Source organism: Vulpes vulpes, chromosome 4 (genome assembly GCF_048418805.1).
Source record: "Vulpes vulpes isolate BD-2025 chromosome 4, VulVul3, whole genome shotgun sequence".
NCBI classification, from domain to species: Eukaryota; Metazoa; Chordata; class Mammalia; order Carnivora; family Canidae; genus Vulpes; species Vulpes vulpes.
In genome coordinates, this window is record NC_132783.1 from 13,975,827 (window position 1) to 13,991,906 (window position 16,080).

The 16,080-nt window shown below is 36.0% G+C and overlaps 1 pseudogene; it reads right to left on the minus strand.

Moving 5' to 3' along the window:
- Window positions 1-14,965: 14,965 nt before the first annotated feature.
- On the minus strand, window positions 14,966-15,810 carry LOC112933623 (RNA-binding protein 4-like; annotated as a pseudogene).
- Between the last annotated feature and the right edge of the window lie 270 nt (window positions 15,811-16,080).

A 16,080-nucleotide genomic window follows, 5' to 3' on the forward strand; every position in this document is an offset into this window, starting at 1 on the left:
AGGCTGGAAATGAGGAAAGCTATCTATTAAAGCCAGTATCTACCTCCAAAAATACAGTTAAGTGTGGATTATTAAGTCACTTTGTGACCATCTGATACTCATTCTTCTGAGTGAGATAATGTAAAATTGCTTATTCCTTCATAAGTACCTGAGAAAATCTTGACAAGTCAATGACTGAGCTGTGATTTTCATGTATAATAGGGCAAAAATAATATTCACCTCATGAGTAATAGTAGCTTATATTTTCTGAATACTGTTCTGAGAATTTACACATATACATTTGGATTTAATCTCCATGCCACCTTATGAAATGGTTAAAACTATTGTTGCCATTTTTTGGATGAGGACATTGAGACAGAGTGAAGTTAAAGTAGTTTTTGGGTTCAAAATTATACAACTAGTAAGTGACAGGCCTGAGATTATGAGCTGAGGCAGTCTGATTCTAGAAGCCATGTTCTTAAACATATCCCTCTGTATTAACTCTCTAGATTAAATAATATAACTTATGTGAGATACAGTTATTAAAGTTTCTGTCACTAGATAGACACTCAAATATTGATGAAATATGAATTGGTCTTAGAATGATACAAACTTCATATATATTTATGTACTTGTTTTATTTTAATGGACCTGCATTTATGAATTAATCACAGCATTCATGTACAATATATAAATCTGATAGTAGGAAATCACTAAGATAACCTAAAAAGATACTTATGGTATAATGAATACTTTCTTAATATGCTTTAGTGTGCAACCTTATCATGCATGTGTTACATCCGTGTTTTACTTTGGTTTTATTATTTTTAATAGATTCAGTAAAACTTTTATTTTGAACACAGTATTTCCACAGTTAAAAAATTCAAGTCTTTTTATAAAGCTTACTTGCTTAGCAATGATTTTTATTCCAAAAATTTTTCTAGATTAAGAAAAGAAAAATCAACTTACTTTTTAGTTAGAAATTTCAAAAAGCAATCCTGACTTTTCCACTAATTGTTGATTAGACCTTGAGAAATATAATTGGAAACAAGGTTATTTTTTTCTGTATTCTACTTTCACATACTAATTTTTACTGACTGAAGTATTTTCTTGGCTAAGTTTCATTGGAACTAGGCAAGAGATTAAAGAGCTTGCTTTTCTTTCATTATTTCTTCTTCTTCTTCTTCTTCTTCTTCTTCTTCTTCTTCTTCTTCTTCTTCTTCTTCTTCTTCTTCTTCTCTCTCCTCCTCCTCCTCCTCCTCCTCCTCCTCCTTCTCCTTCTTCTCCCTCTTCCTCTTCCTCCTCACACTCTTCTTTCTTTCTTTTTCTTTTCTCGCATGAAGAGAAATACAGTTCCCTCCCTCCCCCTGGGTACATATCAGCTCTAGATAACCCTTGTGAAATTAAGAACTCAACAAAGAAAGGTAAAAACATTGCTTCTCAGTTTTAGAGTTTTCACCAATATATTCAATTCCCCTAATAGCATCCCAATAGAATGGCCAGGGGAATATGGAGGAGAAATGAGATTTCATTCTGAGTTTTAGAAGGGGGAGGAGAGAATGTTTGTTCCATGTGCTCACTCTTTGGAAAGCAAAGGATAGTCTGTTTGTCATTAATATTAACATGAATTAGTGTTGCTTACTTCCCATTGGAGCTCTTATGGTATAAAGATATAGTGGGCCAAACTTAGTCCCAAGAAAGATGGGTAAATATTCCAGAAGAGCTATAGACCTAGTGTTTGAAAAATGTAAACATAGATGAAAGAACAAAGTATATAAGAATGACGGAGACTTTTTTCATGTCTGCCAATGTGCATTCAGTTGAGGTACATTTTATGTGAGAAATACAGTGAGGAAAGTAATAAGAGTTGAATGGGTTTTCTGTGTAAATTGAATTGATTTGCTCTTTTCTAAAAATTAAGTCATTAAATGAATGTTAATGTTACATCATAATGTGTTTCAGTTTATAAAGTAGGAATCTGAAAATAAGTTTTTTCCTCCTTATACATTAGTTGGTTATGTTAAATTCTATAAACTAATAAGGAGAACCAGATCTTCAATAAAGCAACCATTTAAAGACCCCAATTCAAGGTAGAAATGAAAATAAACAGTAACTTTCATAGTATATAATGTCATAATGATAGCTGACATTTATGATGATAGTTACTATTGATTAGCTATTGTTTGTAATTTATAGGAGTTATTTCATTCATTCAAAGCAACCCTATTAATATCCTTCTCACTCTATGTTTGAGGAAACTGAAGGTAATAGAGATTAACTTTCCTAAGATCTCATGCTTAACTGGTGGATTTGGGACTTAACCAAACACATGTAATACTGCTTTTACATAGTGTTGTTTTCTGAACTGGACAAATTTTTGTGAACTTTTTCTGTTTCCCTAGAAGATGTAGAACAGATAACTTGAGAAGACTGAATGCTCTGCTCTTGTATTAGAAGCTGGTCACTTAATTTTTATGGTATGTGTAATATATCAAGTAGAAACTTGACTTGTTGAATGTTTCTGGTAAATGTTGTTGGAGGATTATCATAAACTCTTAATCCTAGTCATATCAGGATTGAGACCAGTTGTATAACTCTGCCTGTTGAGCAGTAGAACTCTTAATAAACTCTAAATGTGAAATATGTTACGATTAGTGCTTTTTAAAAGTGACTTTTTCTAAAGGTCAAGGTCAAGGATTCAAGGTGGAATGGTAGATAGAACAGGTTATAAGTGACCATATGATATGCTCTTGGGCTTTTTGTACTGTTAAGAGGCTCTGACCAGAAGAGTTGATTATTTCAAATAGAGTGATAATTTCTCCTTAGACTGACATCAACCTCTTGAATTTGTTTGCAAATAAAAAAAAAAACAAACGAGGATATTTATGATTAGAAGATAATGAAGAACATTGACAATGACTAATATCATCTAATTTTCAAAGTTAATATTGTTGAGTGCTTACCCTTATCAGAAGCTAGCTAGACGTTTTCTATTAACTTTTTAAAATCCTTTTAACAACTTAGGAAATAGGTACTATATTTAATCCTTCTTCTATAGAAGACAAAACTGAAGCATTAAAACTTTCTAAGGTCATACTTACTAAGAAGGAAGATCAGAGGTATTTTCCATTCAGCATACTTTTCTAATCTTTCCTCGGGCTATATTAACTCTTCTGCCTTTTGTCATAATATTGTCCAAAGGACTTGGAGTGTCTGGACATTGCACAGAACATCTTACTATGTCTTATTGGTCTACTATACTGATGGTATCATAGCAGGTGAACCAAATGCACAAGAAAAGGCAAGTACATTGGAAGACTTGGTATGTAGAGGAAGGGGAGGAATCTTATGAAGATTCAAGCACCCATAACATTAGTGAAGTGTTTTAGAATCTAACAGACTGGGACATGTTGCAGTGTTCCTTCCAAAGTAAAGGACAGATCATCTGCATCTTGTCTTCCCCTAAGAAAGAAGCAGAGTGCTTCATAAACCCATTGATCACTTTGGGCTCCTGTGGCAAGGAGGCAGTTAGCAAAAATGGAGTCAGCACTTGGGCCGTGATAAGTAACCGGTTCATCAGGAAGAGGTAGGGTTGCTGCTAGACAACATGGGAAGGGAATACTATGTTTGGAATTTAGATGATTCATTTGAACATCTCTTTGTGCTCCCATGCCCCTCAGCCGTATCCTGAGGAGAGCCCGAGGAGAGCCACAGCCTGAATCCTGAAATATAGGAATTCAGACCCACAGAGATGAAGGTCTGAGTCCTTCTACCTTGCAGTTTGCCTACTCCATGCTCTCAGTGTTTCAATGAAAATGGCCAGGGGATTATGGAGGAAAAATGTGATTTCAGTTTAAACTTTAGAGGCAAGAGGGGAGGCTATTTGTTCTGTGTGTTTACTTTTTGGAGAACAGAGGATTGTCTGTCACTAGAATTAGCATAAATTAGAGCTACTAGCCATAGATAAGGGGAGTCTAGAAAAGGAGATGGAAAGAGGGATTAATAGTTACAGCTTTAAGAGATGTAAGGGTGGGGGCTGCAGTGGATTCCACTAAGACACTTCTCTGGTAAGTGTTCTCAGAAAACAAAAGCAATCAGAACATGGTAGAAACTCTTTCCAGGAGAAATGAATTTACAACAAGAGGGAATCAATCTGCAGAGTGCAGTGGTAGACTGTAGTGGATTCTCTTGTTTTCCACCCAGATTTTCTTTTTTTTTTTTAATTTTTTTTTTAAAATTTTTATTTACTTATGATAGTCACACACAGAGAGAGAGGCAGAGAGAGAAGCAGGCTCCATGCACCAGGAGCCCGACGTGGGATTCGATCCCAGGTCTCCAGGATCGCGCCCTGGGCCAAAGGCAGGCGCCAAACCGCTGCGCCACCCAGGGATCCCCCCACCCAGATTTTCAAGCTGATGGTTCATAGCTCTGTCGTCCCTCCCTGAAAATTTCACCTAGCCCCAGGGCAGTTCCCCGTCCAAGGCTATTATACAGAAAATTTGGTTTGTTTCTACTTCACAATGTTTGGGCTTCAGCTAGGAAGACTTGAATTCTGGGAATGATTCTGTGGCTGGGGTGTAGGGAGATTTGGAGGCATCTATTCTCAGATGTCTGGAAGTCGATGCTGGTTGTTGGCTGAGATCTTAGGTGTACTGTCGGCTGGAACATCTACACCGTGGTCTCTCCATCTGACCTCTCAAATTCCTCTGGTTTGAACTTCACAGCTGGGTAAATGGGTTTCAAGAGTTACTATCCCAAGAAAACGAGGCTTAAGTGCTTAGCTTTTTATGATCTAGTTTTAAAAGTCATATACCATCAATTCTGCTGTACTCTAGTGGTCAAAGAAGTCACAAAAGTCCACTCTGCTTCAAGGGGGAGAGAACACAGACTCCATCAATTGATGGGAGTAATACTGATGTCACATGTAAGAAGACCGTGGAAGATGTGAGCTATTGTTGTAGCCATCTTTGGCTACAACACGATCAGCCATCTCAAGGAAAAGATTAAGTGCTTCTCTTGTCTGTGCATTCTGTCTTTTCCAGCACATCCTTGGTGTATTAAGTTTCTTATAACAATATCTTAAACAAAACAATTTCTTGAAAAACAAAAAACTGAACATGAAACTGTGAAAATCACCTTCCTGCTTCTTGAGTGAAGTCTAAATTCCTTAAGTTAGCATTTAAAATCCTCCAAAATTCAGATATAATCCCTTTTACTCCTTACTTTCTACTACTTTTAGGCATATACTGTAGCTTATGACTGACCTATATACATAATTTACCATTTTCAGAATGTGTCCTGAGCTTTTCACTTCTGTATCTTTGTTCATACTTTTTCCTAATCTTAGAATTCTGCTAGAGAGGTATCTTCAGTGTTTACTTGATATAGGCCTACTCATCCTTTAAGTCCTTTGCTTCATGCCCAAACCAGGAGTGATTACTTCTTTCTCTTTCAAGACTACTGAAGCATTGGTTAATACCAATTATGTGCCATTTATCACACTGTGCTAAAACTGCATGTTATTTTGGGAGGAGGCAGTGCTTTATTGTGATTTGGTTTGATAGTTAATGCTACTGCCACTGCAGAAAGGATGTCCTTTCTCAGCAGAATTCAGAGGAGAGACGATACCTTTCTCTGATCTTCTTGTTTCCATGAATTAATTATTTATCATAATATATCTAAAAATCCTAAGCACTTTGCATTGTCTTATTTCTTCTAGATTTCCAAATATTCAAAGGATTAGTTCATCTCTTACTGAATTTCCAGGGTACCTAGAGTATTAATATGGAGACATACAAGCTATTTGATAATGTTGATGAGCCACAGAGTAATTATTCTGAAGTAAAGTCAATTGGAATTAGTGACATACTAATTTCTAGGGAACAATTTTCACATGTACTAGGCATATATATATATATATATATATGCATATATATATATACATGTATATAAACTTTTGTTTTTAAGATTTTATTTATTTATTCATGAGAGACACACAGAGAGAGGCAGAGACAGAGAGGGAGAAGCAGGCTTCTTGCAAGGAGCCTGATGCAGGACTTGATCCCAGAATCCTCGGATCATGCCCTGAGCCAAAGGCAGATGCTCAACCACTGAGCCACCCAGGTACCCCTAAGCTTTTTTTTTTTCAATTTCATAAAATTTGTGAGGAAGATGAATTTAAACAGTTCAGGATTTTTATAGCTTTAATTCTGCTAATATTCTTTCTAAGAAGGGTCTATAGTAAGGCAGAATTTTCTAAATTTATATAGGTGCCCCTATGAGTTACAGGTCCAGAACTCTTTCTAGGAATTACTTCTTAAATGTAAATATTACAGTGTGAGTCTGCCTTTTGTTGCTTTGCCTGAAGGAAAAGTTGATTCAGCAGGACCAGTGAGTATTTGCTCCAGAATTTCTGAGTTTGGAACTGAAAGAGAATGGAGCCAATCTTGCACGGGTTCCTGGACTGTGGGTAAATTATGACACTTGGTAGCCTTCCTTCTCACTATGTAGTGAAAGGAGACTGGTTTTTACTAAGGAAGAGGAGAATTAAGCAGGAAGGAGGGAAAGAGAATATGTCCTAGGAGCTCTTGAGTCCTTTGATCTAGCTGCTTCTGAGCCTAGTCACATTCCTGACCTTAGGTTCCATGTGACATTTTATATTCCTTATAAATATTCTCTAGTTTCCCTAATTTAGTTCTTTTTCTTACCCCACTTACAACCAAAAGTACAGTTAACCCTTCAAAAACAGGGGTTTAAACTGCATGGATTCACTTATATAATACAGTACCATAAATATATCTTCTTTTACGATTTTCTTAATAACATTTTCCTTTTTTTCTAACTTACTTTACTGTAAGAATACAGTATATAATTCATATAATGTACAAAATATGTGTTAGTCAACTGTTAATGTTATCGGTAAGGCTTCCAGTTAACAGTAGGCTATTTAGTAGTTAAGTTTTTGGGAAGACAGAAGTTACATACAGATTTTGAACTATGTGGGGGTTGATACCCCTAACCCCTGCCTTATTCAGGGGTCAACTGTATTCCAATTAAAATGCCTTGTTTTCCAGAGCATTTTATGGGGTTAATGTTACATAGAACTCACTTTGGATAAGGTGGCTATCAAATAATAAAAACTGGACAAAAGGGGCAGCTTCTCCAAAGCTCAGTGTGTGACAAATTGAACCAAATTGTGGCTCATCTAAATTCTTAATCTGTAGCACATTTTCATTTTGTATTTATATGTACATGTTTTAAAACATAATCATAAAATTTTGGAGCCTCAGGGGTCCTTGGAAATATTATTGAACTTTAGCATTTTACATATAAAGAAATGGAGGTCCAGAGAGTGTCAGTGTTTTACTCAAAATCACAGATAAATAGCAATGATTTAAACCACACATATTCCATACATTGCTCTCCAGGGTAACCCCATTATTAAAGACTCTGAATGCAAAGACACCTCAGTAAATCTTTCCACATCTTGCTTGTTTGCAAAGAAGCGATGTGTGCAACTTCCTGCACACTTCTCAGAGGCTTACTACTTTCTCTGAACTTTCTATTTCTTGTTTTATACTCGCTGGATCATGGTGACAGCTTCAGCAGTCACTTTGGACACAGAGATGGAAACTACAAATTGAGATAGAGGTGCCCCAGCAGCAGAGTCCGTGAACAGCCTCGTAGAGCAGAACCTTTACCTATCGTGGAATTTTACACAAGAGAATGACCAACTTTTGCTTTGTTTACACCATTGTACTTTGGCTCTTTGTTCTAAGTTGTTTATCTTATACCTTATATAATATACCTCTAAGAATAAACCTTCATGAGGTTGTTGTAAGATTGAAACAGGTAAGTAGAATAAGAAATGAATACACAATAGCTTATTATTTTAATTTTTACTGAATACCTGGCCCCCTTTTGTGACTGACACTTCAAACTCTGTCCTTGGTTCCTGAAGTCATCTTTGTGTTTTCTTCATGCCAGTAACTGTAGACCAGAGGTACCCCACTCTAAACCCATCCTAGATATGGGAAACCTGTTCTGAGTCAGAGTCCTAATTGTCGAGGAAGTGAATTTATGGAGTTACAGAGGTGATACTAGAATCCATATCTCATTATATCTTGCTCTCAGGGAGAAATTAGTTCATTTTGAAGACTAAATGATTGTGCTATTTATTTTGTGTTCATCTCTCAGGTTGTGGTGGTATATATTATGAGAAGGAATATATGTGTTCATTTACTCTTGACAGAGATCATTAAATATGGGCAAGGCTCACATTGGGAGGTGAGACATAATTTGACTGCTTAATTCTCCAGCCACCACCAAGAAGTATACAAATGAGTACCCAAATGAGCAATGATTTTGGTCTGGAATGATGCCCAAAAGGTGATGGTCCATGATGATAAACTCATTTGAGTTCCTGAAGTTTCACTAGTTTTCTCTTTACTAATGCCATTTTCAAAATGTACAGATATCCTATTCCTCCCAACAAATCAGATTTGATATCCTATTCCTTCCAACAAATCAGATTTCAAAAATGTAAGAATCATGAAGATAAAGAGAGTGGGGAGAGACAATTTATATCTTGTAGTGAAGTTAGGTTATATTTTATTTTTGAATTTAAATGGGATCCAAAGTACCTTTGTACCAACATATGAAATAATCTGCTCCTTTGTGATTAATATTACACAGTGGTAATGATCAGGAAGACAAAGATACCCTTAGAAGCAGGACTTGTTAACCTTAATACAGAGGATGCTGGCTTGCTTGAAAACTCAATGGTTAGAGAACGATTACTGGAGAAATGCCTCCTAGTCTTGAGCCAATGCAGATCTGGACAGGGATATATAAAGACATTATTAATTTGGATGAAAGTTTTGTTTTTGCCAGTATATCTTTTATTTGGCTACAGATGAGAGGATTGTTCAGAGCTTTTCAAAAGACCTTTAGTATGCTATTTATTAGAGAAACATTCATTTAATCAAATAACACTCACTTTATAGAGGAAGAAATATTCCTCTGCTTTGAGGGCCATAGGTCATACATTGGAGTATGGCTTTGGTCACTGACAGTGCTGACATGATGGGGATTTTTTTCTCTTTTCCTTATGAAGATTCTTTCTGTAACCTCTGGCTGCATTAGAAACTTCACTGCTTAACAGAAACAATTGTTCTTTGTTCTTGTGGCCAAATGAAAGCTCTTGTTTTTTCAGTCCAGTTCTGCTGGCAGGTTAGATGCAATCAGGGGTGTCATCAAGAGGAGATGAAAATATGCAGAATACAACCACTTGTTGTTTTTGGAGGCAAATTGCCCACTTTTTTGGCAAAGTCAAGGCTAAGCACATGTGAGAGCAGAGAAGGCTAAACTATGGATCTTTCAATATAATGATGGTTAATGCTTTGCACAAATTCAAAGTGATAGTTGAAAGCATCAACATTTCTGACCACTTTCCTAAGATAGACACTTATTTAGGCAGACTTAGACATTTTTACATGTCTTAGAAAATCTGAGCTCAAATTTGCATCAAATACATCCAGAATGCTAACACCTTGGTGCTTATATATTTGTTCAAGAATCTTTCACTTGATGTCTTCAGTAAAAAATCCTATAATAAAACTATTTGGGGAGGAAAAGTGGCTGAAAGTCTGTAGAGAAGTCTCATTTGTTACAGGTTTTAGGATTTTTAATTAGGTTGATATCACAAAGGGGCAGGTCTTTCCCTCTCCACAAACACTTCATTTTTCATCATATTGATTTTCCTGCTGTTGAAATAGCTCTCTGGTTCTGTGGTCATTATTCATGAATTATCCCCATTAAAATGCAGTGGTACCTACTTTTTTAGTTGTTGACAAAAGCTAGGATATTGGGAAGATTCACATTTGTGTTTGTAATTCCCGATTGTACTTAATCGCAAAAAAATTAAGATAGAAGCTAAAATCTGACTCAGGAAAATATCATCATGACCAAGACATATTGTTAGAAGCTGTATCATTAGTGTCTTCAATGATATGTGGGTGGTGCAAATGCAGAGAGAAGAGGGGCTGAATCAGCTCATGTTCTAGAATGCAAGCTGTCAAGGGAGCCATTAGAGAGAAGGGAAAGTCATTGAGGAGCCACTGGAAGAGGAACTTTGAAGAAAAAGGAAATGGCCATTCTCCTTAAAGGTAGCAGTGTTTGAGGTCTAGGAAGAGACTCTTAAGAGAACCAAATGAAAGGAGTCTCAGGGGAATTGTTAGGCAAAAGACTACTCTCAAGCAGAAAAATGTTAAAAGCATACATTTAGCCATCTGGAGTTTTTTTTAAAAAGGAACATTTTATTTTGTATTTTGAAAGGAAAGATTTTACTTTTAATGAGAAGTCTGCATTTTATCTTAAAGGAAGAATACATCTTCAACTTAATTATTGTCCACAGAAAAAGCCTCTTCCTGTGTGTCTTTTGTATGCTTAGTATATACACTCAACACACATGTTTTAGTAAAGTTCTATCTGGCATGACAGACACATATGAATGGATGATGTTATATGTGCTCCCAGAGATTTTTTTTTTTAATCTTAGGTCATGGTTGTAATAAATAGTATTATGTTGGACTGAACCAAAACTCTAGTGGTCCTCAAAATGGTTCTCTGAAAGCACTGATTGATGATATGTATTGTGAAGTCAGTATTTCCAAATCTCGTGCTACTAAGGAAAGTATCATATTATTGTTAGAAAAATAATAGCCTCAGGAATCAGATATAAGTGCCTATCATGACATTTTAATCTGCTACATTGGTCCAATGATACTTGTTTATAGGCTTGTTGTGAGGATTAATTGAAATAATCCATATGAAAGTATTTTTAGAAGGATTAGATTTCTGTGCAAATGAATAGCACAAATAAAAGTTGTGTATAAGGATATTATGATATGTCAAAGACTCTGGGAGAGCATATATATAGTATTTACACTACAATTTAAGGACTGGAAAAATGTGTTCCAGGCTCTGGCAGATGTTCTTAGATCAAATGATGTTTTTGTGAAAATTTATGTAAAATGTTCAGCTAATGTAGGATTAAACATGAAAAGACAGTATAGTGGTTTTGCTTTTGGTTAAAAAGAGCCATTTCAAGATCTTGTGTTATTTTAGTCATGTGTTTTAGATCTGGTAATGGATGTAAAGGGAGTTTCAGAAGAGGCTACTAAACTATTTACATTTTGAATGTTTATCCTGGATTCTATTAGGATTTTAGACATTTTACAATAAAGGCACAAACAGTATATGGCAAATTACAAATTAGAAGTTGAAAAATAGAAAAATTAAATAAAAAGTAGAAACCAAAGGAGAAAATAAATGAATATAATTAGGATTTACAGAGTTGTTATGGTTTTGCCGCAATTGTTATGTAGTTTTTTCAACTTATAAAGTAAATGTAATAAATATTTTTAAATAGAATATGTAAAAACACAGAAAACTGTATAAAATGAAAAATAAAAATCTCCCATAGTGGCGCTTGGGTAGCTCAAATGGTTGAGCGTCTGCCTTTGGCTCAGGTCATGATTCCAGTGTCCTGGGATTGAGTCCTGCATCATACTCTCTGTTCAGCAGAAGAGCCTCCTTCTCCCTCTCTTTCTGCCTCTCCTTCAGCTCATGCACTCTCTTTCTCAAATAAACATACAAAAATCTTTAAGAGAAATCTCCCATAAGTTTTCCAGCCAGAAGTAACTATTAACATTTTGATATGTATCATTTCAGCAATTTTGCTCTCTATTAATACAAACCTAACTTTTATATACATATTTGGGCTCATATTTCACACTTTGTTTTCTTTACAGTACATTTTCTATTCCTTTGAAAATTCTTTGAGAAATGATTTTTTTGTGCCTACATAACCATTACACAGATAACCATAACTTACTTAACCAGTATCCTAGTACTAAACATATATTTTTTCTCCAAGATTTTTTGCTATTGTAAATGGCCGTCAACATACTTTTGTACAAATCTTTATGTCAAACCTTCATAGTTTACTGAAAAAAATTTCTAGAAGACAATAGATTTTTTTAAAGATTTTATTTATTTATTTATGAAAGACACACACACACACACACACACAGAGAGAGAGAGAGGCAGAGACACAGGCAGAGGGAGAAGGAGGCTCCATTGCAGAGAGCCCAACATGGGATTCGATCCCTGGACCTGGGATCATGCCCTGAGCTGAAGGCAGACACTCAACCACTGAGCCACCCAGGGATCTCCCGACAATAGATATTTTTATTGGGTCACAGGCCACAAAAAATTGCACAAGTGTGCAATATAGTGATTCAACAGTTCTATACATCACCCAGTGCTTATCACAAGTGCACTCCTTAATCCCTATTACCTATCTCATCTATCCACCACCCACTTCCTTTCTGGAGACCATCAATTTGTTCCCTGTAGTTGAGTCTGTTTCTTGGTTTGTCTCTCTCCTTTGTTTTTTTCTTTTGCTTATTTTTCTTCTTAAATTCTACTTATGGTGAGATTATATGGTATGCATCTTTCTCTGACTGGCTTATTTCACTTAGCATTATACTCTCTAGCTCCATCCATGTCATGGCAAATGGCAAGATTTCATTCTTTTTTATGGCTGAATAATGTTTCATTGTTTATCCATTCATCTATCCATTTTTATCCATTCATATTTATTTTATCCATTCATATTTATCCATTCATCTATCAATGGACACTTAAGTTGCTTCCATATCTTGGCTATTATAAGTAATGTTTCAGTGAACATAGGGGTGCCTGTATCTTTTCAAATTAATGTCTTTGTTTTCTTCAAATAAATGCCCATATCATATGATAGTCCTGTTTTTAATTTTTTGAGAAACCTTTGTACTGTTTTTCTTAGAGGCTGCACCAGTTTACATTTCCACCGAAGTGCACAAGAATTTCCTTTTCTCCATATCCTTGCCAACACTTGTTATTTCTTATTTATTTTTTGATGGAAGTCAGAAGGTCATATTTCATTGTGGTTTTAATTTGCATTTCCTTGGTGATTAGTGATGTTGAACACCTTTTTATGTGTCTGTTGGCCATCTGTATGTCTTCGGAAAAATGTCTATTCAGGCCCTCTTTCCCATTTTTAAATTGTATTTTTTGTTTCCTTGGTGTTGAGTTATAGAAGTTCTTTATATGTGTTGGATATTAACTCCTTATTGGATATATCATTTCAAATGTCTTCTCCCATTCAGTAGATTGCCTTTTTTGTTTTGTTGACCGTTTTTTTCTTCTTGTGTAAAAGCTTTTTAGTTTGGTGTAGTTTTGTTTATTTTGCTTTTGTTGACCTTGCCTAAGGAGATTAAAAATTCCTACTGCAGTATTTAAAAATTCTTAATATAGTCAATATACTAATCCTTTGTCATATGTTATATAATTTAATTGTTTTTCACCTGCATTTTAACTTTTTTATGTATTTATGAATTAAGTCTATCTTTACAGTCATAGATAAATGCTATCTACAAATACTTCAGAATCCCAGAAACACACAATTAGGTTGACATTTCTTTGGAAAATTTAGGACTCTTTACAAGGCTCAGCATATTTTTATTTGTCCATGAGGTGGAAAAATCCACTGCATTATGACCTGTGAGCATGGTGAGGATATTTCTTAAGAAATATTTATGAATGTGTTTCAGAATTTTAGTGAAGGCTTGCTTAAGTCTCCAATGTTCCACTCCCTAAATTAAGCCTAAGGTGATTTTGATCTGGAAATATTTGAAAGAAGTTGTAAGCAGTTTCCTACTTTTCACTAAAAATAAAAATCTCTTTATTATTATAAAAGATAATCTTCTTTGGATGTCATTTGTGATTTATGACAATTAAACCATATTGACAGAGTTTTAGAGTATATCCTATTTTCTGTGGTATAAGCCAAATATCTAAATTATATCAAAGTTATTAAGAAATATGTGCTTTTCCAAATTGTGTCTGATTTTTCAGAATTGTGAACTGCTCTGACTCTGGCAGTGCTATTAAATAGCAGGTTTTGTATGAACATCAGTAACCAAAAATCTTACATAATATACCACAAATAACCCAAGGCTGAGGAGAAATCAATAAAGCTTTCAAATTCTCTTATATAATTTTGAACCAACTGTAACATGAGATGACAATAAGTGTAATACAGTTAAGAGAGGAGTAGCTGTGCTTCAAGGCTTCTGCTTGTAAAACATTGGTCTCTAAACCCTGATATACTCTGAAAGTGTTAAGGAAGAAACTGATGCAAAGTTTACATATGGTGCTCAATAAACAGATTCATAATTTTGGGACAATGAGGACTGTCACACAGATACGTCTTTCTCTGAACTCAGATTGCATTTGTGATTATTTCTAATCTGTTTAGGATTTAATTATTCTCTACTTTTTGATTTACATGTGTCAGTTTTTTTCCAACTAGAGTGGAAGCTTCCAGAGAACACTTACCATATCTAATACTTCTTTTTATGTCCCTGATATTTTTAACAGCCTAGGACACTTATTAAGTGGTTAATAAATCTATTGACTAATTAAAATTCTTTTGCAAATATTTTCTATCACTTTCTTTTTTAAGTTGAAAAACTATTTCATCAGGAAAAAAAAAAAAGTGATCCAACTTTATGTGTCTATCTACCACAAGTCTTTGGGCCAAAAAGACTCAAGAGTAGTGATGCTCTCATCAAGGTCATTCCCAAGTCCAACATCCACTAGAAACAGTAAGCAGGAAGACAGCACATCCCCCACCACAGTTTCTGCACACAATGAGGCATGCTGGGAGAAAAGAACATAAATGGGAAACTATGGAAGTATTGAAGAACAAGAAGAACAGGAAAATGGGCAGAGCAGAGGAAAGGAAGAAGTGGTTTGAATTTAGCAATGTAAATTAAGGTCCACAGTTCTGAGGGAACTGAACTTACAGAGCCAAGAACGTCCCAGAGACAGGATACCATGAATGGTATATTCTCATATACAACCGTAGCTCAGGATTTCAGCCCACACACATCCCACTTTGATATTCTGTGTTGTCAAAGTCCCTGATGGCCTCCACTGCGTCCTCTACCCAGTTCATGTGTAGGAAGGGATAATCTTTCACAATGTCACATTTGACGACTAAACCACACACCTCAAACTTCGCCTGAAGCTATTTGTTAATAGAGGTGGGGCTAATGTTGCCCACATGCAACTCTGGTGTTTTTGCTCTTTTTCTTGGTGGCTTCCACATTGATGTCCACCCTGTGCAGTTTGTAGGGTAGAGGTTGTGTACAGATCCTTTGCTGCCATCTTGTCCTCCACATGCCCAAATAAGTTTTTTTATTTCTTTAAAGATTTATTTATTTGTTTGAGACAGAGAGAGAGCAAGAGTGGGAGAGGCAGAGGCAGAGAAAGAGAATCCCAAACTGACTACATGCTGAGTGTGGAACCCAGGGTGGGGTTCTATCCCAGAACCCTGAGATCATGACTTGAGTGGAAACCCAAAATCAGGGACGCCTGGGTGATTCAGCGGTTGAGTGTCTGCCTTTGGCTCAGGGCATGATCCCGGAGTCCTGGGATCGAGCCCTGCGTCAGGCTCCTTGCATAGAGCCTGCTTCTCCCTCTGCCTATGTCTCTGCCCCCCCCCCCCCCCCGCTCCCCTCTCTCTCATAAATAAATAAAATCTTAAAAAAAAAAAAAACAAACCAAAGTCAGGGGCTTAATGGACTGAGCCACCCAAGCAACTCCAAAGTGATAGTTCTTAGTGATGCCACATTCTAGCACCTTCCCATACTGCTTAAAGAGTGAGCACATCTTCTGCTCTGTGGCCTTCTTGGGCATGTTTCCAATGAAGAGCTTCATTATTTGGACACAGCCTGCAGGGAACTCAGCAGGGGCTCTTCCTTGTGGTGCAGATGTTTCTGACAAAATGCTAAAATAGCAATGGCCACATCAGTGATTCTGGGTAGAAGCTGCTATCACTTTAGATGGACTGGTACTCAGGTAACCCTGCATTTAGGTTATACAGCAACATCATTATCAATGCAAGAAGCAATGCCTAAAGCTGGACCAGTTAGGCCATTCTTCTCTGCTGACATTGGACAAATCACAGGGGAGAAATTGGATAGTTTC